General features: G+C 45.6%; 17 non-coding genes and 1 pseudogene across 17 annotated transcripts; all 18 read right to left on the reverse strand.

The window, feature by feature from the left end:
* Window positions 1-898: 898 nt before the first annotated feature.
* On the reverse strand, window positions 899-1,089 carry LOC141225251 (U2 spliceosomal RNA). Its single transcript, XR_012292528.1, has one exon. It is a non-coding gene; the product is annotated as a U2 spliceosomal RNA (small nuclear RNA).
* Window positions 1,090-2,204: 1,115 nt separating this feature from the next.
* LOC141225253 (U2 spliceosomal RNA) lies at window positions 2,205-2,395 on the reverse strand. Its single transcript, XR_012292529.1, has one exon. It is a non-coding gene; the product is annotated as a U2 spliceosomal RNA (small nuclear RNA).
* A 1,115-nt stretch (window positions 2,396-3,510) lies between these two features.
* Window positions 3,511-3,701, reverse strand: LOC141225254 (U2 spliceosomal RNA). The gene has a single exon (XR_012292530.1). It is a non-coding gene; the product is annotated as a U2 spliceosomal RNA (small nuclear RNA).
* A 1,115-nt stretch (window positions 3,702-4,816) lies between these two features.
* Window positions 4,817-5,007, reverse strand: LOC141225255 (U2 spliceosomal RNA). The gene has a single exon (XR_012292531.1). It is a non-coding gene; the product is annotated as a U2 spliceosomal RNA (small nuclear RNA).
* A 1,115-nt stretch (window positions 5,008-6,122) lies between these two features.
* Window positions 6,123-6,313, reverse strand: LOC141225600 (U2 spliceosomal RNA). The gene has a single exon (XR_012292871.1). It is a non-coding gene; the product is annotated as a U2 spliceosomal RNA (small nuclear RNA).
* A 1,112-nt stretch (window positions 6,314-7,425) lies between these two features.
* LOC141225257 (U2 spliceosomal RNA) lies at window positions 7,426-7,616 on the reverse strand. Its single transcript, XR_012292533.1, has one exon. It is a non-coding gene; the product is annotated as a U2 spliceosomal RNA (small nuclear RNA).
* Window positions 7,617-8,731: 1,115 nt separating this feature from the next.
* On the reverse strand, window positions 8,732-8,922 carry LOC141225258 (U2 spliceosomal RNA). Its single transcript, XR_012292534.1, has one exon. It is a non-coding gene; the product is annotated as a U2 spliceosomal RNA (small nuclear RNA).
* A 1,115-nt stretch (window positions 8,923-10,037) lies between these two features.
* On the reverse strand, window positions 10,038-10,228 carry LOC141225259 (U2 spliceosomal RNA). Its single transcript, XR_012292535.1, has one exon. It is a non-coding gene; the product is annotated as a U2 spliceosomal RNA (small nuclear RNA).
* Window positions 10,229-11,343: 1,115 nt separating this feature from the next.
* Window positions 11,344-11,534, reverse strand: LOC141225552 (U2 spliceosomal RNA). The gene has a single exon (XR_012292824.1). It is a non-coding gene; the product is annotated as a U2 spliceosomal RNA (small nuclear RNA).
* A 1,115-nt stretch (window positions 11,535-12,649) lies between these two features.
* Window positions 12,650-12,840, reverse strand: LOC141225260 (U2 spliceosomal RNA). The gene has a single exon (XR_012292536.1). It is a non-coding gene; the product is annotated as a U2 spliceosomal RNA (small nuclear RNA).
* A 1,115-nt stretch (window positions 12,841-13,955) lies between these two features.
* On the reverse strand, window positions 13,956-14,146 carry LOC141225261 (U2 spliceosomal RNA). The gene has a single exon (XR_012292537.1). It is a non-coding gene; the product is annotated as a U2 spliceosomal RNA (small nuclear RNA).
* Window positions 14,147-15,261: 1,115 nt separating this feature from the next.
* LOC141225522 (U2 spliceosomal RNA) lies at window positions 15,262-15,452 on the reverse strand. The gene has a single exon (XR_012292794.1). It is a non-coding gene; the product is annotated as a U2 spliceosomal RNA (small nuclear RNA).
* A 1,109-nt stretch (window positions 15,453-16,561) lies between these two features.
* LOC141225129 (U2 spliceosomal RNA) lies at window positions 16,562-16,744 on the reverse strand. The gene has a single exon (XR_012292441.1). It is a non-coding gene; the product is annotated as a U2 spliceosomal RNA (small nuclear RNA).
* A 1,408-nt stretch (window positions 16,745-18,152) lies between these two features.
* LOC141225141 (U2 spliceosomal RNA) lies at window positions 18,153-18,268 on the reverse strand (annotated as a pseudogene).
* A 1,115-nt stretch (window positions 18,269-19,383) lies between these two features.
* Window positions 19,384-19,574, reverse strand: LOC141225262 (U2 spliceosomal RNA). The gene has a single exon (XR_012292538.1). It is a non-coding gene; the product is annotated as a U2 spliceosomal RNA (small nuclear RNA).
* A 1,115-nt stretch (window positions 19,575-20,689) lies between these two features.
* Window positions 20,690-20,880, reverse strand: LOC141225263 (U2 spliceosomal RNA). Its single transcript, XR_012292539.1, has one exon. It is a non-coding gene; the product is annotated as a U2 spliceosomal RNA (small nuclear RNA).
* A 1,115-nt stretch (window positions 20,881-21,995) lies between these two features.
* On the reverse strand, window positions 21,996-22,186 carry LOC141225264 (U2 spliceosomal RNA). Its single transcript, XR_012292540.1, has one exon. It is a non-coding gene; the product is annotated as a U2 spliceosomal RNA (small nuclear RNA).
* Window positions 22,187-23,301: 1,115 nt separating this feature from the next.
* On the reverse strand, window positions 23,302-23,483 carry LOC141225620 (U2 spliceosomal RNA). Its single transcript, XR_012292891.1, has one exon. It is a non-coding gene; the product is annotated as a U2 spliceosomal RNA (small nuclear RNA).
* Window positions 23,484-23,866: the final 383 nt, after the last annotated feature.

A 23,866-nucleotide genomic window follows, 5' to 3' on the forward strand; every position in this document is an offset into this window, starting at 1 on the left:
CCCGCCTCAACACCGTTGGAAGGGAGGAGAACCAATTAAGGCGGGGGGTGGGGTGGAACGAGCAGCTGTCTACCCTTAGCAGGAGGGCTCCTGATTACATACCTCTCCTGCTGCTGCTGCTGCTGGCTGTCCAGCAGCAGACTGAAGGTGGCTGCTGCTGTGCACAGGTATATAAAGGCTCAGAGCCTATTATGACACGCGCAGCCAGCGTTCCATTGCCACATTCCATCTACTGCAGGCAGGATACCTGGCTGGCTGAATGTCGCTGAGAAGCTCACAGAGACCGCCATAAGCAACAGTTTAACAGAATGCCACAGACTAATCAACCAAACTTTTTGGGTTGGGTTCTCTTTTATAGTCTGCAGGCATTAAATGAAAGAAGTCAGTGTTCCAGCAGAGGGAGACAAAGTTTCAGAAAAGGCATTGTAGCAAACCAAAAAAGAAATTTTAAGCGCAGCAGAGTAACCAGCGCACATACCTGTTAGCTCAGGTGAGTTTAAAAGGCTGCTGTTGATAACAAGGGCATTTGCTAAATAGATGGTGTGTGTGCAACAATATACTGAAAGGTCAATTATATTGTGCAGCTTATCTCACCACCTGTAGTTATTTAGGTGAAAGCTCCAAAATGCTTGCCTAATATGTCTGTTTATCCAAAAGGAAGTAAAAAGGGAGAGCTAGAAAGATAGCATTGCATCACATTACATGGCAATGCAATGCACAGTTGCTGAAGTTGAACCAAAATGAGCTTGTAATCTGGCTTCTGCAACTTTGAACATGAAAAATCCAATGAGGAGAAGAAAAGCAAAGCCAAAGAGTCCATCCCAAAATCCGACAAACAAGCAAAATGAACAAAAAACATTGAATTCAATTCTTTCTGATTTTAGAAACTGCATTAAAGAAGGGGTGCACCGGTCCTGGAGATACTGCAATACCAGGTCAATGCGTGGAGTGGACAGAGCAAGCTCTTTTTCCATCTCCCTGTTCTAAAAATCCATTTAATATATGGTCCCCAGATAGGGGACGTATCAGATATTAAACTGATAAGAACAGATACTACACTTGATCTTAGCCAAAAGGCCGAGAAGCGATAACCAGAATTGGTTTCAAACTACGGAGCCACCCAAGGATCCTGAAAAGTCCATTTGTGGAGATGAGCTCCTGGACTCCCGTTAAGAAGACATGTTGTCAACCTCTAGATCCCTTACATGCCTGCACTTTTCGGCTTGCTGCTGCTGCAATCCACGCGTTTTAGATCTGCATAACTCCACCTCTTTAAACACAGCACCTTCACCCCCTGCTGTTCCCACCCGCCTCAACACCGTTGGAAGGGAGGAGAACCAATTAAGGCGGGGGGTGGGGTGGAACGAGCAGCTGTCTACCCTTAGCAGGAGGGCTCCTGATTACATACCTCTCCTGCTGCTGCTGCTGCTGGCTGTCCAGCAGCAGACTGAAGGTGGCTGCTGCTGTGCACAGGTATATAAAGGCTCAGAGCCTATTATGACACGCGCAGCCAGCGTTCCATTGCCACATTCCATCTACTGCAGGCAGGATACCTGGCTGGCTGAATGTCGCTGAGAAGCTCACAGAGACCGCCATAAGCAACAGTTTAACAGAATGCCACAGACTAATCAACCAAACTTTTTGGGTTGGGTTCTCTTTTATAGTCTGCAGGCATTAAATGAAAGAAGTCAGTGTTCCAGCAGAGGGAGACAACGTTTCAGAAAAGGCATTGTAGCAAACCAAAAAAGAAATTTTAAGCGCAGCAGAGTAACCAGCGCACATACCTGTTAGCTCAGGTGAGTTTAAAAGGCTGCTGTTGATAACAAGGGCATTTGCTAAATAGATGGTGTGTGTGCAACAATATACTGAAAGGTCAATTATATTGTGCAGCTTATCTCACCACCTGTAGTTATTTAGGTGAAAGCTCCAAAATGCTTGCCTAATATGTCTGTTTATCCAAAAGGAAGTAAAAAGGGAGAGCTAGAAAGATAGCATTGCATCACATTACATGGCAATGCAATGCACAGTTGCTGAAGTTGAACCAAAATGAGCTTGTAATCTGGCTTCTGCAACTTTGAACATGAAAAATCCAATGAGGAGAAGAAAAGCAAAGCCAAAGAGTCCATCCCAAAATCCGACAAACAAGCAAAATGAACAAAAAACATTGAATTCAATTCTTTCTGATTTTAGAAACTGCATTAAAGAAGGGGTGCACCGGTCCTGGAGATACTGCAATACCAGGTCAATGCGTGGAGTGGACAGAGCAAGCTCTTTTTCCATCTCCCTGTTCTAAAAATCCATTTAATATATGGTCCCCAGATAGGGGACGTATCAGATATTAAACTGATAAGAACAGATACTACACTTGATCTTAGCCAAAAGGCCGAGAAGCGATAACCAGAATTGGTTTCAAACTACGGAGCCACCCAAGGATCCTGAAAAGTCCATTTGTGGAGATGAGCTCCTGGACTCCCGTTAAGAAGACATGTTGTCAACCTCTAGATCCCTTACATGCCTGCACTTTTCGGCTTGCTGCTGCTGCAATCCACGCGTTTTAGATCTGCATAACTCCACCTCTTTAAACACAGCACCTTCACCCCCTGCTGTTCCCACCCGCCTCAACACCGTTGGAAGGGAGGAGAACCAATTAAGGCGGGGGGTGGGGTGGAACGAGCAGCTGTCTACCCTTAGCAGGAGGGCTCCTGATTACATACCTCTCCTGCTGCTGCTGCTGCTGGCTGTCCAGCAGCAGACTGAAGGTGGCTGCTGCTGTGCACAGGTATATAAAGGCTCAGAGCCTATTATGACACGCGCAGCCAGCGTTCCATTGCCACATTCCATCTACTGCAGGCAGGATACCTGGCTGGCTGAATGTCGCTGAGAAGCTCACAGAGACCGCCATAAGCAACAGTTTAACAGAATGCCACAGACTAATCAACCAAACTTTTTGGGTTGGGTTCTCTTTTATAGTCTGCAGGCATTAAATGAAAGAAGTCAGTGTTCCAGCAGAGGGAGACAACGTTTCAGAAAAGGCATTGTAGCAAACCAAAAAAGAAATTTTAAGCGCAGCAGAGTAACCAGCGCACATACCTGTTAGCTCTGGTGAGTTTAAAAGGCTGCTGTTGATAACAAGGGCATTTGCTAAATAGATGGTGTGTGTGCAACAATATACTGAAAGGTCAATTATATTGTGCAGCTTATCTCACCACCTGTAGTTATTTAGGTGAAAGCTCCAAAATGCTTGCCTAATATGTCTGTTTATCCAAAAGGAAGTAAAAAGGGAGAGCTAGAAAGATAGCATTGCATCACATTACATGGCAATGCAATGCACAGTTGCTGAAGTTGAACCAAAATGAGCTTGTAATCTGGCTTCTGCAACTTTGAACATGAAAAATCCAATGAGGAGAAGAAAAGCAAAGCCAAAGAGTCCATCCCAAAATCCGACAAACAAGCAAAATGAACAAAAAACATTGAATTCAATTCTTTCTGATTTTAGAAACTGCATTAAAGAAGGGGTGCACCGGTCCTGGAGATACTGCAATACCAGGTCAATGCGTGGAGTGGACAGAGCAAGCTCTTTTTCCATCTCCCTGTTCTAAAAATCCATTTAATATATGGTCCCCAGATAGGGGACGTATCAGATATTAAACTGATAAGAACAGATACTACACTTGATCTTAGCCAAAAGGCCGAGAAGCGATAACCAGAATTGGTTTCAAACTACGGAGCCACCCAAGGATCCTGAAAAGTCCATTTGTGGAGATGAGCTCCTGGACTCCCGTTAAGAAGACATGTTGTCAACCTCTAGATCCCTTACATGCCTGCACTTTTCGGCTTGCTGCTGCTGCAATCCACGCGTTTTAGATCTGCATAACTCCACCTCTTTAAACACAGCACCTTCACCCCCTGCTGTTCCCACCCGCCTCAACACCGTTGGAAGGGAGGAGAACCAATTAAGGCGGGGGTTGGGGTGGAACGAGCAGCTGTCTACCCTTAGCAGGAGGGCTCCTGATTACATACCTCTCCTGCTGCTGCTGCTGCTGGCTGTCCAGCAGCAGACTGAAGGTGGCTGCTGCTGTGCACAGGTATATAAAGGCTCAGAGCCTATTATGACACGCGCAGCCAGCGTTCCATTGCCACATTCCATCTACTGCAGGCAGGATACCTGGCTGGCTGAATGTCGCTGAGAAGCTCACAGAGACCGCCATAAGCAACAGTTTAACAGAATGCCACAGACTAATCAACCAAACTTTTTGGGTTGGGTTCTCTTTTATAGTCTGCAGGCATTAAATGAAAGAAGTCAGTGTTCCAGCAGAGGGAGACAACGTTTCAGAAAAGGCATTGTAGCAAACCAAAAAAGAAATTTTAAGCGCAGCAGAGTAACCAGCGCACATACCTGTTAGCTCAGGTGAGTTTAAAAGGCTGCTGTTGATAACAAGGGCATTTGCTAAATAGATGGTGTGTGTGCAACAATATACTGAAAGGTCAATTATATTGTGCAGCTTATCTCACCACCTGTAGTTATTTAGGTGAAAGCTCCAAAATGCTTGCCTAATATGTCTGTTTATCCAAAAGGAAGTAAAAAGGGAGAGCTAGAAAGATAGCATTGCATCACATTACATGGCAATGCAATGCACAGTTGCTGAAGTTGAACCAAAATGAGCTTGTAATCTGGCTTCTGCAACTTTGAACATGAAAAATCCAATGAGGAGAAGAAAAGCAAAGCCAAAGAGTCCATCCCAAAATCCGACAAACAAGCAAAATGAACAAAAAACATTGAATTCAATTCTTTCTGATTTTAGAAACTGCATTAAAGAAGGGGTGCACCGGTCCTGGAGATACTGCAATACCAGGTCAATGCGTGGAGTGGACAGAGCAAGCTCTTTTTCCATCTCCCTGTTCTAAAAATCCATTTAATATATGGTCCCCAGATAGGGGACGTATCAGATATTAAACTGATAAGAACAGATACTACACTTGATCTTAGCCAAAAGGCCGAGAAGCGATAACCAGAATTGGTTTCAAACTACGGAGCCACCCAAGGATCCTGAAAAGTCCATTTGTGGAGATGAGCTCCTGGACTCCCGTTAAGAAGACATGTTGTCAACCTCTAGATCCCTTACATGCCTGCACTTTTCGGCTTGCTGCTGCTGCAATCCACGCGTTTTAGATCTGCATAACTCCACCTCTTTAAACACAGCACCTTCACCCCCTGCTGTTCCCACCCGCCTCAACACCGTTGGAAGGGAGGAGAACCAATTAAGGCGGGGGGTGGGGTGGAACGAGCAGCTGTCTACCCTTAGCAGGAGGGCTCCTGATTACATACCTCTCCTGCTGCTGCTGCTGCTGGCTGTCCAGCAGCAGACTGAAGGTGGCTGCTGCTGTGCACAGGTATATAAAGGCTCAGAGCCTATTATGACACGCGCAGCCAGCGTTCCATTGCCACATTCCATCTACTGCAGGCAGGATACCTGGCTGGCTGAATGTCGCTGAGAAGCTCACAGAGACCGCCATAAGCAACAGTTTAACAGAATGCCACAGACTAATCAACCAAACTTTTTGGGTTGGGTTCTCTTTTATAGTCTGCAGGCATTAAATGAAAGAAGTCAGTGTTCCAGCAGAGGGAGACAACGTTTCAGAAAAGGCATTGTAGCAAACCAAAAAAGAAATTTTAAGCGCAGCAGAGTAACCAGCGCACATACCTGTTAGCTCAGGTGAGTTTAAAAGGCTGCTGTTGATAACAAGGGCATTTGCTAAATAGATGGTGTGTGTGCAACAATATACTGAAAGGTCAATTATATTGTGCAGCTTATCTCACCACCTGTAGTTATTTAGGTGAAAGCTCCAAAATGCTTGCCTAATATGTCTGTTTATCCAAAAGGAAGTAAAAAGGGAGAGCTAGAAAGATAGCATTGCATCACATTACATGGCAATGCAATGCACAGTTGCTGAAGTTGAACCAAAATGAGCTTGTAATCTGGCTTCTGCAACTTTGAACATGAAAAATCCAATGAGGAGAAGAAAAGCAAAGCCAAAGAGTCCATCCCAAAATCCGACAAACAAGCAAAATGAACAAAAAACATTGAATTCAATTCTTTCTGATTTTAGAAACTGCATTAAAGAAGGGGTGCACCGGTCCTGGAGATACTGCAATACCAGGTCAATGCGTGGAGTGGACAGAGCAAGATCTTTTTCCATCTCCCTGTTCTAAAAATCCATTTAATATATGGTCCCCAGATAGGGGACATATCAGATATTAAACTGATAAGAACAGATACTACACTTGATCTTAGCCAAAAGGCCGAGAAGCGATAACCAGAATTGGTTTCAAACTACGGAGCCACCCAAGGATCCTGAAAAGTCCATTTGTGGAGATGAGCTCCTGGACTCCCGTTAAGAAGACATGTTGTCAACCTCTAGATCCCTTACATGCCTGCACTTTTCGGCTTGCTGCTGCTGCAATCCACGCGTTTTAGATCTGCATAACTCCACCTCTTTAAACACAGCACCTTCACCCCCTGCTGTTCCCACCCGCCTCAACACCGTTGGAAGGGAGGAGAACCAATTAAGGCGGGGGGTGGGGTGGAACGAGCAGCTGTCTACCCTTAGCAGGAGGGCTCCTGATTACATACCTCTCCTGCTGCTGCTGCTGCTGGCTGTCCAGCAGCAGACTGAAGGTGGCTGCTGCTGTGCACAGGTATATAAAGGCTCAGAGCCTATTATGACACGCGCAGCCAGCGTTCCATTGCCACATTCCATCTACTGCAGGCAGGATACCTGGCTGGCTGAATGTCGCTGAGAAGCTCACAGAGACCGCCATAAGCAACAGTTTAACAGAATGCCACAGACTAATCAACCAAACTTTTTGGGTTGGGTTCTCTTTTATAGTCTGCAGGCATTAAATGAAAGAAGTCAGTGTTCCAGCAGAGGGAGACGTTTCAGAAAAGGCATTGTAGCAAACCAAAAAAGAAATTTTAAGCGCAGCAGAGTAACCAGCGCACATACCTGTTAGCTCAGGTGAGTTTAAAAGGCTGCTGTTGATAACAAGGGCATTTGCTAAATAGATGGTGTGTGTGCAACAATATACTGAAAGGTCAATTATATTGTGCAGCTTATCTCACCACCTGTAGTTATTTAGGTGAAAGCTCCAAAATGCTTGCCTAATATGTCTGTTTATCCAAAAGGAAGTAAAAAGGGAGAGCTAGAAAGATAGCATTGCATCACATTACATGGCAATGCAATGCACAGTTGCTGAAGTTGAACCAAAATGAGCTTGTAATCTGGCTTCTGCAACTTTGAACATGAAAAATCCAATGAGGAGAAGAAAAGCAAAGCCAAAGAGTCCATCCCAAAATCCGACAAACAAGCAAAATGAACAAAAAACATTGAATTCAATTCTTTCTGATTTTAGAAACTGCATTAAAGAAGGGGTGCACCGGTCCTGGAGATACTGCAATACCAGGTCAATGCGTGGAGTGGACAGAGCAAGCTCTTTTTCCATCTCCCTGTTCTAAAAATCCATTTAATATATGGTCCCCAGATAGGGGACGTATCAGATATTAAACTGATAAGAACAGATACTACACTTGATCTTAGCCAAAAGGCCGAGAAGCGATAACCAGAATTGGTTTCAAACTACGGTGCCACCCAAGGATCCTGAAAAGTCCATTTGTGGAGATGAGCTCCTGGACTCCCGTTAAGAAGACATGTTGTCAACCTCTAGATCCCTTACATGCCTGCACTTTTCGGCTTGCTGCTGCTGCAATCCACGCGTTTTAGATCTGCATAACTCCACCTCTTTAAACACAGCACCTTCACCCCCTGCTGTTCCCACCCGCCTCAACACCGTTGGAAGGGAGGAGAACCAATTAAGGCGGGGGGTGGGGTGGAACGAGCAGCTGTCTACCCTTAGCAGGAGGGCTCCTGATTACATACCTCTCCTGCTGCTGCTGCTGCTGGCTGTCCAGCAGCAGACTGAAGGTGGCTGCTGCTGTGCACAGGTATATAAAGGCTCAGAGCCTATTATGACACGCGCAGCCAGCGTTCCATTGCCACATTCCATCTACTGCAGGCAGGATACCTGGCTGGCTGAATGTCGCTGAGAAGCTCACAGAGACCGCCATAAGCAACAGTTTAACAGAATGCCACAGACTAATCAACCAAACTTTTTGGGTTGGGTTCTCTTTTATAGTCTGCAGGCATTAAATGAAAGAAGTCAGTGTTCCAGCAGAGGGAGACAACGTTTCAGAAAAGGCATTGTAGCAAACCAAAAAAGAAATTTTAAGCGCAGCAGAGTAACCAGCGCACATACCTGTTAGCTCAGGTGAGTTTAAAAGGCTGCTGTTGATAACAAGGGCATTTGCTAAATAGATGGTGTGTGTGCAACAATATACTGAAAGGTCAATTATATTGTGCAGCTTATCTCACCACCTGTAGTTATTTAGGTGAAAGCTCCAAAATGCTTGCCTAATATGTCTGTTTATCCAAAAGGAAGTAAAAAGGGAGAGCTAGAAAGACAGCATTGCATCACATTACATGGCAATGCAATGCACAGTTGCTGAAGTTGAACCAAAATGAGCTTGTAATCTGGCTTCTGCAACTTTGAACATGAAAAATCCAATGAGGAGAAGAAAAGCAAAGCCAAAGAGTCCATCCCAAAATCCGACAAACAAGCAAAATGAACAAAAAACATTGAATTCAATTCTTTCTGATTTTAGAAACTGCATTAAAGAAGGGGTGCACCGGTCCTGGAGATACTGCAATACCAGGTCAATGCGTGGAGTGGACAGAGCAAGCTCTTTTTCCATCTCCCTGTTCTAAAAATCCATTTAATATATGGTCCCCAGATAGGGGACGTATCAGATATTAAACTGATAAGAACAGATACTACACTTGATCTTAGCCAAAAGGCCGAGAAGCGATAACCAGAATTGGTTTCAAACTACGGAGCCACCCAAGGATCCTGAAAAGTCCATTTGTGGAGATGAGCTCCTGGACTCCCGTTAAGAAGACATGTTGTCAACCTCTAGATCCCTTACATGCCTGCACTTTTCGGCTTGCTGCTGCTGCAATCCACGCGTTTTAGATCTGCATAACTCCACCTCTTTAAACACAGCACCTTCACCCCCTGCTGTTCCCACCCGCCTCAACACCGTTGGAAGGGAGGAGAACCAATTAAGGCGGGGGGTGGGGTGGAACGAGCAGCTGTCTACCCTTAGCAGGAGGGCTCCTGATTACATACCTCTCCTGCTGCTGCTGCTGCTGGCTGTCCAGCAGCAGACTGAAGGTGGCTGCTGCTGTGCACAGGTATATAAAGGCTCAGAGCCTATTATGACACGCGCAGCCAGCGTTCCATTGCCACATTCCATCTACTGCAGGCAGGATACCTGGCTGGCTGAATGTCGCTGAGAAGCTCACAGAGACCGCCATAAGCAACAGTTTAACAGAATGCCACAGACTAATCAACCAAACTTTTTGGGTTGGGTTCTCTTTTATAGTCTGCAGGCATTAAATGAAAGAAGTCAGTGTTCCAGCAGAGGGAGACAACGTTTCAGAAAAGGCATTGTAGCAAACCAAAAAAGAAATTTTAAGCGCAGCAGAGTAACCAGCGCACATACCTGTTAGCTCAGGTGAGTTTAAAAGGCTGCTGTTGATAACAAGGGCATTTGCTAAATAGATGGTGTGTGTGCAACAATATACTGAAAGGTCAATTATATTGTGCAGCTTATCTCACCACCTGTAGTTATTTAGGTGAAAGCTCCAAAATGCTTGCCTAATATGTCTGTTTATCCAAAAGGAAGTAAAAAGGGAGAGCTAGAAAGACAGCATTGCATCACATTACATGGCAATGCAATGCACAGTTGCTGAAGTTGAACCAAAATGAGCTTGTAATCTGGCTTCTGCAACTTTGAACATGAAAAATCCAATGAGGAGAAGAAAAGCAAAGCCAAAGAGTCCATCCCAAAATCCGACAAACAAGCAAAATGAACAAAAAACATTGAATTCAATTCTTTCTGATTTTAGAAACTGCATTAAAGAAGGGGTGCACCGGTCCTGGAGATACTGCAATACCAGGTCAATGCGTGGAGTGGACAGAGCAAGCTCTTTTTCCATCTCCCTGTTCTAAAAATCCATTTAATATATGGTCCCCAGATAGGGGACGTATCAGATATTAAACTGATAAGAACAGATACTACACTTGATCTTAGCCAAAAGGCCGAGAAGCGATAACCAGAATTGGTTTCAAACTACGGAGCCACCCAAGGATCCTGAAAAGTCCATTTGTGGAGATGAGCTCCTGGACTCCCGTTAAGAAGACATGTTGTCAACCTCTAGATCCCTTACATGCCTGCACTTTTCGGCTTGCTGCTGCTGCAATCCACGCGTTTTAGATCTGCATAACTCCACCTCTTTAAACACAGCACCTTCACCCCCTGCTGTTCCCACCCGCCTCAACACCGTTGGAAGGGAGGAGAACCAATTAAGGCGGGGGGTGGGGTGGAACGAGCAGCTGTCTACCCTTAGCAGGAGGGCTCCTGATTACATACCTCTCCTGCTGCTGCTGCTGCTGGCTGTCCAGCAGCAGACTGAAGGTGGCTGCTGCTGTGCACAGGTATATAAAGGCTCAGAGCCTATTATGACACGCGCAGCCAGCGTTCCATTGCCACATTCCATCTACTGCAGGCAGGATACCTGGCTGGCTGAATGTCGCTGAGAAGCTCACAGAGACCGCCATAAGCAACAGTTTAACAGAATGCCACAGACTAATCAACCAAACTTTTTGGGTTGGGTTCTCTTTTATAGTCTGCAGGCATTAAATGAAAGAAGTCAGTGTTCCAGCAGAGGGAGACAACGTTTCAGAAAAGGCATTGTAGCAAACCAAAAAAGAAATTTTAAGCGCAGCAGAGTAACCAGCGCACATACCTGTTAGCTCAGGTGAGTTTAAAAGGCTGCTGTTGATAACAAGGGCATTTGCTAAATAGATGGTGTGTGTGCAACAATATACTGAAAGGTCAATTATATTGTGCAGCTTATCTCACCACCTGTAGTTATTTAGGTGAAAGCTCCAAAATGCTTGCCTAATATGTCTGTTTATCCAAAAGGAAGTAAAAAGGGAGAGCTAGAAAGATAGCATTGCATCACATTACATGGCAATGCAATGCACAGTTGCTGAAGTTGAACCAAAATGAGCTTGTAATCTGGCTTCTGCAACTTTGAACATGAAAAATCCAATGAGGAGAAGAAAAGCAAAGCCAAAGAGTCCATCCCAAAATCCGACAAACAAGCAAAATGAACAAAAAACATTGAATTCAATTCTTTCTGATTTTAGAAACTGCATTAAAGAAGGGGTGCACCGGTCCTGGAGATACTGCAATACCAGGTCAATGCGTGGAGTGGACAGAGCAAGCTCTTTTTCCATCTCCCTGTTCTAAAAATCCATTTAATATATGGTCCCCAGATAGGGGATGTATCAGATATTAAACTGATAAGAACAGATACTACACTTGATCTTAGCCAAAAGGCCGAGAAGCGATAACCAGAATTGGTTTCAAACTACGGAGCCACCCAAGGATCCTGAAAAGTCCATTTGTGGAGATGAGCTCCTGGACTCCCGTTAAGAAGACATGTTGTCAACCTCTAGATCCCTTACATGCCTGCACTTTTCGGCTTGCTGCTGCTGCAATCCACGCGTTTTAGATCTGCATAACTCCACCTCTTTAAACACAGCACCTTCACCCCCTGCTGTTCCCACCCGCCTCAACACCGTTGGAAGGGAGGAGAACCAATTAAGGCGGGGGGTGGGGTGGAACGAGCAGCTGTCTACCCTTAGCAGGAGGGCTCCTGATTACATACCTCTCCTGCTGCTGCTGCTGCTGGCTGTCCAGCAGCAGACTGAAGGTGGCTGCTGCTGTGCACAGGTATATAAAGGCTCAGAGCCTATTATGACACGCGCAGCCAGCGTTCCATTGCCACATTCCATCTACTGCAGGCAGGATACCTGGCTGGCTGAATGTCACTGAGAAGCTCACAGAGACCGCCATAAGCAACAGTTTAACAGAATGCCACAGACTAATCAACCAAACTTTTTGGGTTGGGTTCTCTTTTATAGTCTGCAGGCATTAAATGAAAGAAGTCAGTGTTCCAGCAGAGGGAGACAACGTTTCAGAAAAGGCATTGTAGCAAACCAAAAAAGAAATTTTAAGCGCAGCAGAGTAACCAGCGCACATACCTGTTAGCTCAGGTGAGTTTAAAAGGCTGCTGTTGATAACAAGGGCATTTGCTAAATAGATGGTGTGTGTGCAACAATATACTGAAAGGTCAATTATATTGTGCAGCTTATCTCACCACCTGTAGTTATTTAGGTGAAAGCTCCAAAATGCTTGCCTAATATGTCTGTTTATCCAAAAGGAAGTAAAAAGGGAGAGCTAGAAAGATAGCATTGCATCACATTACATGGCAATGCAATGCACAGTTGCTGAAGTTGAACCAAAATGAGCTTGTAATCTGGCTTCTGCAACTTTGAACATGAAAAATCCAATGAGGAGAAGAAAAGCAAAGCCAAAGGGTCCATCCCAAAATCAGACAAACAAGCAAAATGAACAAAAAACATTGAATTCAATTCTTTCTGATTTTAGAAACTGCATTAAAGAAGGGGTGCACCGGTCCTGGAGATACTGCAATACCAGGTCAATGCGTGGAGTGGACAGAGCAAGCTCTTTTTCCATCTCCCTGTTCTAAAAATCCATTTAATATATGGTCCCCAGATAGGGGACGTATCAGATATTAAACTGATAAGAACAGATACTACACTTGATCTTAGCCAAAAGGCCGAGAAGCGATAACCAGAATTGGTTTCAAACTACGGAGCCACCCAAGGATCCTGAAAAGTCCATTTGTGGAGATGAGCTCCTGGACTCCCGTTAAGAAGACATGTTGTCAACCTCTAGATCCCTTACATGCCTGCACTTTTCGGCTTGCTGCTGCTGCAATCCACGCGTTTTAGATCTGCATAACTCCACCTCTTTAAACACAGCACCTTCACCCCCTGCTGTTCCCACCCGCCTCAACACCGTTGGAAGGGAGGAGAACCAATTAAGGCGGGGGGTGGGGTGGAACGAGCAGCTGTCTACCCTTAGCAGGAGGGCTCCTGATTACATACCTCTCCTGCTGCTGCTGCTGCTGGCTGTCCAGCAGCAGACTGAAGGTGGCTGCTGCTGTGCACAGGTATATAAAGGCTCAGAGCCTATTATGACATGCGCAGCCAGCGTTCCATTTCCACATTCCATCTACTGCAGGCAGGATACCTGGCTGGCTGAATGTCGCTGAGAAGCTCACAGAGACCGCCATAAGCAACAGTTTAACAGAATGCCACAGACTAATCAACCAAACTTTTTGGGTTGGGTTCTCTTTTATAGTCTGCAGGCATTAAATGAAAGAAGTCAGTGTTCCAGCAGAGGGAGACAATGTTTCAGAAAAGGCATTGTAGCAAACCAAAAAAGAAATTTTAAGCGCAGCAGAGTAACCAGCGCACATACCTGTTAGCTCAGGTGAGTTTAAAAGGCTGCTGTTGATAACAAGGGCATTTGCTAAATAGATGGTGTGTGTGCAACAATATACTGAAAGGTCAATTATATTGTGCAGCTTATCTCACCACCTGTAGTTATTTAGGTGAAAGCTCCAAAATGCTTGCCTAATATGTCTGTTTATCCAAAAGGAAGTAAAAAGGGAGAGCTAGAAAGATAGCATTGCATCACATTACATGGCAATGCAATGCACAGTTGCTGAAGTTGAACCAAAATGAGCTTGTAATCTGGCTTCTGCAACTTTAAACATGAAAAATCCAATGAGGAGAAGAAAAGCAAAGCCAAAGAGTCCATCCCAAAATCTGACAAACAAGCAAAATGAACAAAAAACATTGAATTCAATTCTTTCTGATTTTAGAAACTGCATTAAAGAAGGGGTGCACCGGTCCTGGAGATACTGCAATACCAGGTCAATGCGTGGAGTGGACAGAGCAAGCTCTTTTTCCATCTCCCTGTTCTAAAAATCCATTTAATATATGGTCCCCAGATAGGGGACGTATCAGATATTAAACTGATAAGAACAGATACTACACTTGATCTTAGCCAAAAGGCCGAGAAGCGATAACCAGAATTGGTTTCAAACTACGGAGCCACCCAAGGATCCTGAAAAGTCCATTTGTGGAGATGAGCTCCTGGACTCCCGTTAAGAAGACATGTTGTCAACCTCTAGATCCCTTACATGCCTGCACTTTTCGGCTTGCTGCTGCTGCAATCCACGCGTTTTATATCTGCATAACTCCACCTCTTTAAACACAGCACCTTCACCCCCTGCTGTTCCCACCCGCCTCAACACCGTTGGAAGGGAGGAGAACCAATTAAGGCGGGGGGTGGGGTGGAACGAGCAGCTGTCTACCCTTAGCAGGAGGGCTCCTGATTACATACCTCTCCTGCTGCTGCTGCTGCTGGCTGTCCAGCAGCAGACTGAAGGTGGCTGCTGCTGTGCACAGGTATATAAAGGCTCAGAGCCTATTATGACACGCGCAGCCAGCGTTCCATTGCCACATTCCATCTACTGCAGGCAGGATACCTGGCTGGCTGAATGTCGCTGAGAAGCTCACAGAGACCGCCATAAGCAACAGTTTAACAGAATGCCACAGACTAATCAACCAAACTTTTTGGGTTGGGTTCTCTTTTATAGTCTGCAGGCATTAAATGAAAGAAGTCAGTGTTCCAGCAGAGGGAGACAACGTTTCAGAAAAGGCATTGTAGCAAACCAAAAAAGAAATTTTAAGCGCAGCAGAGTAACCAGCGCACATACCTGTTAGCTCAGGTGAGTTTAAAAGGCTGCTGTTGATAACAAGGGCATTTGCTAAATAGATGGTGTGTGTGCAACAATATACTGAAAGGTCAATTATATTGTGCAGCTTATCTCACCACCTGTAGTTATTTAGGTGAAAGCTCCAAAATGCTTGCCTAATATGTCTGTTTATCCAAAAGGAAGTAAAAAGGGAGAGCTAGAAAGATAGCATTGCATCACATTACATGGCAATGCAATGCACAGTTGCTGAAGTTGAACCAAAATGAGCTTGTAATCTGGCTTCTGCAACTTTGAACATGAAAAGTCCAGTGAGGAGAAGAAAAGCAAAGCCAAAGAGTCCATCCCAAAATCCGACAAACAAGCAAAATGAACAAAAAACATTGAATTCAATTCTTTCTGATTTTAGAAACTGCATTAAAGAAGGGGTGCACCGGTCCTGGAGATACTGCAATACCAGGTCAATGCATGGAGTGGACAGAGCAAGCTCTTTTTCCATCTCCCTGTTCTAAAAATCCATTTAATATATGGTCCCCAGATAGGGGACGTATCAGATATTAAACTGATAAGAACAGATACTACACTTGATCTTAGCCAAAAGGCCGAGAAGCGATAACCAGAATTGGTTTCAAACTACGGAGCCACCCAAGGATCCTGAAAAGTCCATTTGTGGAGATGAGCTCCTGGACTCCCGTTAAGAAGACATGTTGTCAACCTCTAGATCCCTTACATGCCTGCACTTTTCGGCTTGCTGCTGCTGCAATCCACGCATTTTAGATCTGCATAACTCCACCTCTTTAAACACAGCACCTTCACCCCCTGCTGTTCCCACCCGCCTCAACACCGTTGGAAGGGAGGAGAACCAATTAAGGCGGGGGGTGGGGTGGAACGAGCAGCTGTCTACCCTTAGCAGGAGGGCTCCTGATTACATACCTCTCCTGCTGCTGCTGGCTGTCCAGCAGCAGACTGAAGGTGGCTGCTGCTGTGCACAGGTATATAAAGGCTCAGAGCCTATTATGACACGCGCAGCCAGCGTTCCATTGCCACATTCCATCTACTGCAGGCAGGATACCTGGCTGGCTGAATGTCGCTGAGAAGCTCACAGAGACCGCCATAAGCAACAGTTTAACAGAATGCCACAGACTAATCAACCAAACTTTTTGGGTTGGGTTCTCTTTTATAGTCTGCAGGCATTAAATGAAAGAAGTCAGTGTTCCAGCAGAGGGAGACAACGTTTCAGAAAAGGCATTGTAGCAAACCAAAAAAGAAATTTTAAGCGCAGCAGAGTAACCAGCGCACATACCTGTTAGCTCAGGTGAGTTTAAAAGGCTGCTGTTGATAACAAGGGCATTTGCTAAATAGATGGTGTGTGTGCAACAATATACTGAAAGGTCAATTATATTGTGCAGCTTATCTCACCACCTGTAGTTATTTAGGTGAAAGCTCCAAAATGCTTGCCTAATATGTCTGTTTATCCAAAAGGAAGTAAAAAGGGAGAGCTAGAAAGATAGCATTGCATCACATTACATGGCAATGCAATGCACAGTTGCTGAAGTTGAACCAAAATGAGCTTGTAATCTGGCTTCTGCAACTTTGAACATGAAAAATCCAATGAGGAGAAGAAAAGCAAAGCCAAAGATTCCATCCCAAAATCCGACAAACAAGCAAAATGAACAAAAAACATTGAATTCAATTCTTTCTGATTTTAGAAACTGCATTAAAGAAGGGGTGCACCGGTCCTGGAGATACTGCAATACCAGGTCAATGCGTGGAGTGGACAGAGCAAGCTCTTTTTCCATCTCCCTGTTCTAAAAATCCATTTATTATATGGTCCCCAGATATGGGACGTATCAGATATTAAACTGATAAGAACAGATTTTTTTTTTTTTTTTTTCGAAAGCCCGAATTCGTGTACAAAACCCGAGTGCGCTTAAAAAAGTGACAAGTGCCACAAAAAAAAGTGCACTAGGATGCTGGTCTTCTTGAAACCCTCTCCAAAAGGAGAAGGGTCCCCCAAACCATTCCCCGTCCCTCCGAGCCAGAAGGCCACAGCGAGGCACAGGGACAAATAGCCACCTCCAGCCGGAGCCAGAGGCGACCCAATCTTACCCTCAATACCTGCCCGAGTTCTCACCCGAGCAAGGCACTGGGAGCCAAAGACTGTGCTCCCCTCCCGGAAGAGGGGAGCCAACAACGCTCTCCTCCCGAAAGAGGAGAGCCAGGGGGGTTCAGGGGGGAGCGGAACCTGATGGCCACACACTCCCCCCCTAGACCTGCCAAGAGAGGAACCCGTAAGGGAACCGCATCCCGACAAAATCCTAGTAAGGACGTGGACACACGTGAAAAAGTGGACACACAGTGACAAAAAAAAATTAAATAAATAGTGAAGGTTTCACAGTATAATACTGCCCGGACCTTCGACCGGGAATTGAAAAATTCCCCATCCTAAGGCCAGAAGGCCCGGAATAAGGGTGTGTGTGAAGAAAGAAATATTGAAGTGCTAGTGCAAATGTGCCATAAACTCAAGTGGGGTTCCCAATCCCAGTGAGTTAAGGCACCCCAGGGTCACCACTCCTGGGGCACTTCACACTTCGGGCTTTCGATCTTCCCCGGCCCAATGGCGTCGATCCTGGGGGGCCATGCTTTCCACCAGATGACTATATTAGCCACCTGGCGTACTAACAAGCGCCTAAACCCCAGTGTGCATAATGTATCAATCTACTAGGGCGGCCAACATCCAAAACCGCCTTTTCGAAAGATTTTTTTTGATTGAAGCTGCATCCAAGGCACTGAAAAATGTGACCGAAGTCACACCAAAACAGCGCACGAGGCGAGGATTCATGTGGACCCTTCCCGGAGGAGAGGGTCCCCAATAAACCATCCCCATCCCTCCGAGCCAGAAGGCCACAGCGAGGGTCAGGGATCTCCGATGCTCTCCCTAGCCGAAGCCGGAGAAGAGCCGTTTTCGTGCTCCCAGCTTCCATCTAGGCTGCCACCCTAGTGGAGCTGGAGCCTGTGTTGGTTTCTCAGCCCAAAGCTGACCGGACCTCCGACCGGGTTTATAAAAATTCCCCTTCCTAGCCCGGAGGCCAGGAATAGGGGGTGTTGCTCAGAAAGTATGATTGGCAAAGGTGCGGCGTGCTACGAAGCCAAGTCTTTCTGGGGTTCCCAGTCCCAGTAAGCTTGGACTCCCACCAGGGCGCCTACTCCTGGGGCACATTGCTCCAAAGCCCTCACACTTACCCAGCCTAGTGACTTCGATCCTGGAGGGACATGTTTTCCATCAGATAACTCTATGAGACACCTGGCGTACTAACAAGTGCACCAAACCAGTGTGTAATATGCATCAATTTACTTGGGCAGCCCAAGGACAAAACTGCCTTTTCAAAAGATACTACACTTGATCTTAGCCAAAAGGCCGAGAAGCGATAACCAGAATTGGTTTCAAACTACGGAGCCACCCAAGGATCCTGAAAAGTCCATTTGTGGAGATGAGCTCCTGGACTCCCGTTAAGAAGACATGTTGTCAACCTCTAGATCCCTTACATGCCTGCACTTTTCGGCTTGCTGCTGCTGCAATCCACGCGTTTTAGATCTGCATAACTCCACCTCTTTAAACACAGCACCTTCACCCCCTGCTGTTCCCACCCGCCTCAACACCGTTGGAAGGGAGGAGAACCAATTAAGGCGGGGGGTGGGGTGGAACGAGCAGCTGTCTACCCTTAGCAGGAGGGCTCCTGATTACATACCTCTCCTGCTGCTGCTGCTGCTGGCTGTCCAGCAGCAGACTGAAGGTGGCTGCTGCTGTGCACAGGTATATAAAGGCTCAGAGCCTATTATGACACGCGCAGCCAGCGTTCCATTGCCACATTCCATCTACTGCAGGCAGGATACCTGGCTGGCTGAATGTCGCTGAGAAGCTCACAGAGACCGCCATAAGCAACAGTTTAACAGAATGCCACAGACTAATCAACCAAACTTTTTGGGTTGGGTTCTCTTTTATAGTCTGCAGGCATTAAATGAAAGAAGTCAGTGTTCCAGCAGAGGGAGACAACGTTTCAGAAAAGGCATTGTAGCAAACCAAAAAAGAAATTTTAAGCGCAGCAGAGTAACCAGCGCACATACCTGTTAGCTCAGGTGAGTTTAAAAGGCTGCTGTTGATAACAAGGGCATTTGCTAAATAGATGGTGTGTGTGCAACAATATACTGAAAGGTCAATTATATTGTGCAGCTTATCTCACCACCTGTAGTTATTTAGGTGAAAGCTCCAAAATGCTTGCCTAATATGTCTGTTTATCCAAAAGGAAGTAAAAAGGGAGAGCTAGAAAGATAGCATTGCATCACATTACATGGCAATGCAATGCACAGTTGCTGAAGTTGAACCAAAATGAGCTTGTAATCTGGCTTCTGCAACTTTGAACATGAAAAATCCAATGAGGAGAAGAAAAGCAAAGCCAAAGAGTCCATCCCAAAATCCGACAAACAAGCAAAATGAACAAAAAACATTGAATTCAATTCTTTCTGATTTTAGAAACTGCATTAAAGAAGGGGTGCACCGGTCCTGGAGATACTGCAATACCAGGTCAATGCGTGGAGTGGACAGAGCAAGCTCTTTTTCCATCTCCCTGTTCTAAAAATCCATTTAATATATGGTCCCCAGATAGGGGACGTATCAGATATTAAACTGATAAGAACAGATACTACACTTGATCTTAGCCAAAAGGCCGAGAAGCGATAACCAGAATTGGTTTCAAACTACGGAGCCACCCAAGGATCCTGAAAAGTCCATTTGTGGAGATGAGCTCCTGGACTCCCGTTAAGAAGACATGTTGTCAACCTCTAGATCCCTTACATGCCTGCACTTTTCGGCTTGCTGCTGCTGCAATCCACACGTTTTAGATCTGCATAACTCCACCTCTTTAAACACAGCACCTTCACCCCCTGCTGTTCCCACCCGCCTCAACACCGTTGGAAGGGAGGAGAACCAATTAAGGCGGGGGGTGGGGTGGAACGAGCAGCTGTCTACCCTTAGCAGGAGGGCTCCTGATTACATACCTCTCCTGCTGCTGCTGCTGCTGGCTGTCCAGCAGCAGACTGAAGGTGGCTGCTGCTGTGCACAGGTATATAAAGGCTCAGAGCCTATTATGACACGCGCAGCCAGCGTTCCATTGCCACATTCCATCTACTGCAGGCAGGATACCTGGCTGGCTGAATGTCGCTGAGAAGCTCACAGAGACCGCCATAAGCAACAGTTTAACAGAATGCCACAGACTAATCAACCAAACTTTTTGGGTTGGGTTCTCTTTTATAGTCTGCAGGCATTAAATGAAAGAAGTCAGTGTTCCAGCAGAAGGAGACAACGTTTCAGAAAAGGCATTGTAGCAAACCAAAAAAGAAATTTTAAGCGCAGCAGAGTAACCAGCGCACATACCTGTTAGCTCAGGTGAGTTTAAAAGGCTGCTGTTGATAACAAGGGCATTTGCTAAATAGATGGTGTGTGTGCAACAATATACTGAAAGGTCAATTATATTGTGCAGCTTATCTCACCACCTGTAGTTATTTAGGTGAAAGCTCCAAAATGCTTGCCTAATATGTCTGTTTATCCAAAAGGAAGTAAAAAGGGAGAGCTAGAAAGATAGCATTGCATCACATTACATGGCAATGCAATGCACAGTTGCTGAAGTTGAACCAAAATGAGCTTGTAATCTGGCTTCTGCAACTTTGAACATGAAAAATCCAATGAGGAGAAGAAAAGCAAAGCCAAAGAGTCCATCCCAAAATCCGACAAACAAGCAAAATGAACAAAAAACATTGAATTCAATTCTTTCTGATTTTAGAAACTGCATTAAAGAAGGGGTGCACCGGTCCTGGAGATACTGCAATACCAGGTCAATGCGTGGAGTGGACAGAGCAAGCTCTTTTTCCATCTCCCTGTTCTAAAAATCCATTTAATATATGGTCCCCAGATAGGGGACGTATCAGATATTAAACTGATAAGAACAGATACTACACTTGATCTTAGCCAAAAGGCCGAGAAGCGATAACCAGAATTGGTTTCAAACTACGGAGCCACCCAAGGATCCTGAAAAGTCCATTTGTGGAGATGAGCTCCTGGACTCCCGTTAAGAAGACATGTTGTCAACCTCTAGATCCCTTACATGCCTGCACTTTTCGGCTTGCTGCTGCTGCAATCCACGCGTTTTAGATCTGCATAACTCCACCTCTTTAAACACAGCACCTTCACCCCCTGCTGTTCCCACCCGCCTCAACACCGTTGGAAGGGAGGAGAACCAATTAAGGCGGGGGGTGGGGTGGAACGAGCAGCTGTCTACCCTTAGCAGGAGGGCTCCTGATTACATACCTCTCCTGCTGCTGCTGCTGCTGGCTGTCCAGCAGCAGACTGAAGGTGGCTGCTGCTGTGCACAGGTATATAAAGGCTCAGAGCCTATTATGACACGCGCAGCCAGCGTTCCATTGCCACATTCCATCTACTGCAGGCAGGATACCTGGCTGGCTGAATGTCGCTGAGAAGCTCACAGAGACCGCCATAAGCAACAGTTTAACAGAATGCCACAGACTAATCAACCAAACTTTTTGGGTTGGGTTCTCTTTTATAGTCTGCAGGCATTAAATGAAAGAAGTCAGTGTTCCAGCAGAGGGAGACAACGTTTCAGAAAAGGCATTGTAGCAAACCAAAAAAGAAATTTTAAGCGCAGCAGAGTAACCAGCGCACATACCTGTTAGCTCAGGTGAGTTTAAAAGGCTGCTGTTGATAGCAAGGGCATTTGCTAAATAGATGGTGTGTGTGCAACAATATACTGAAAGGTCAATTATATTGTGCAGCTTATCTCACCACCTGTAGTTATTTAGGTGAAAGCTCCAAAATGCTTGCCTAATATGTCTGTTTATCCAAAAGGAAGTAAAAAGGGAGAGCTAGAAAGATAGCATTGCATCACATTACATGGCAATGCAATGCACAGTTGCTGAAGTTGAACCAAAATGAGCTTGTAATCTGGCTTCTGCAACTTTGAACATGAAAAATCCAATGAGGAGAAGAAAAGCAAAGCCAAAGAGTCCATCCCAAAATCCGACAAACAAGCAAAATGAACAAAAAACATTGAATTCAATTCTTTCTGATTTTAGAAACTCCATTAAAGAAGGGGTGCACCGGTCCTGGAGATACTGCAATACCAGGTCAATGCGTGGAGTGGACAGAGCAAGCTCTTTTTCCATCTCCCTGTTCTAAAAATCCATTTAATATATGGTCCCCAGATAGGGGACGTATCAGATATTAAACTGATAAGAACAGATACTACACTTGATCTTAGCCAAAAGGCCGAGAAGCGATAACCAGAATTGGTTTCAAACTACGGAGCCACCCAAGGATCCTGAAAAGTCCATTTGTGGAGATGAGCTCCTGGACTCCCGTTAAGAAGACATGTTGTCAACCTCTAGATCCCTTACATGCCTGCACTTTTCGGCTTGCTGCTGCTGCAATCCACGCGTTTTAGATCTGCATAACTCCACCTCTTTAAACACAGCACCTTCACCCCCTGCTGTTCCCACCCGCCTCAACACCGTTGGAAGGGAGGAGAACCAATTAAGGCGGGGGGTGGGGTGGAACGAGCAGCTGTCTACCCTTAGCAGGAGGGCTCCTGATTACATACCTCTCCTGCTGCTGCTGCTGCTGGCTGTCCAGCAGCAGACTGAAGGTGGCTGCTGCTGTGCACAGGTATATAAAGGCTCAGAGCCTATTATGACACGCGCAGCCAGCGTTCCATTGCCACATTCCATCTACTGCAGGCAGGATACCTGGCTGGCTGAATGTCGCTGAGAAGCTCACAGAGACCGCCATAAGCAACAGTTTAACAGAATGCCACAGACTAATCAACCAAACTTTTTGGGTTGGGTTCTCTTTTATAGTCTGCAGGCATTAAATGAAAGAAGTCAGTGTTCCAGCAGAGGGAGACAACGTTTCAGAAAAGGCATTGTAGCAAACCAAAAAAGAAATTTTAAGCGCAGCAGAGTAACCAGCGCACATACCTGTTAGCTCAGGTGAGTTTAAAAGGCTGCTGTTGATAACAAGGGCATTTGCTAAATAGATGGTGTGTGTGCAACAATATACTGAAAGGTCAATTATATTGTGCAGCTTATCTCACCACCTGTAGTTATTTAGGTGAAAGCTCCAAAATGCTTGCCTAATATGTCTGTTTATCCAAAAGGAAGTAAAAAGGGAGAGCTAGAAAGATAGCATTGCATCACATTACATGGCAATGCAATGCACAGTTGCTGAAGTTGAACCAAAATGAGCTTGTAATCTGGCTTCTGCAACTTTGAACATGAAAAATCCAATGAGGAGAAGAAAAGCAAAGCCAAAGAGTCCATCCCAAAATCCGACAAACAAGCAAAATGAACAAAAAACATTGAATTCAATTCTTTCTGATTTTAGAAACTGCATTAAAGAAGGGGTGCACCGGTCCTGGAGATACTGCAATACCAGGTCAATGCGTGGAGTGGACAGAGCAAGCTCTTTTTCCATCTCCCTGTTCTAAAAATCCATTTAATATATAGTCCCCAGATAGGGGACGTATCAGATATTAAACTGATAAGAACAGATTTTTTGATTGAAGCTGCATCCAAGGCACTGAAAAATGTGACCGAAGTCACACCAAAACAGCGCACGAGGCGAGGATTCATGTGGACCCTTCCCGGAGGAGAGGGTCCCCAATAAACCATCCCCATCCCTCCGAGCCAGAAGGCCACAGCGAGGGTCAGGGATCTCCGATGCTCTCCCTAGCCGAAGCCGGAGAAGAGCCGTTTTCGTGCTCCCAGCTTCCATCTAGGCTGCCACCCTAGTGGAGCTGGAGCCTGTGTTGGTTTCTCAGCCCAAAGCTGACCGGACCTCCGACCGGGTTTATAAAAATTCCCCTTCCTAGCCCGGAGGCCAGGAATAGGGGGGGTTGCTCAGAAAGTATGATTGGCAAAGGTGCGGCGTTCTACGAAGCCAAGTCTTTCTGGGGTTCCCAGT

This window comes from Phyllobates terribilis, unplaced genomic scaffold, assembly GCF_046119375.1.
Source record: "Phyllobates terribilis strain yellow unplaced genomic scaffold, ASM4611937v1 Scaffold_404__1_contigs__length_1715579, whole genome shotgun sequence".
Taxonomy (NCBI): Eukaryota; Metazoa; Chordata; class Amphibia; order Anura; family Dendrobatidae; genus Phyllobates; species Phyllobates terribilis.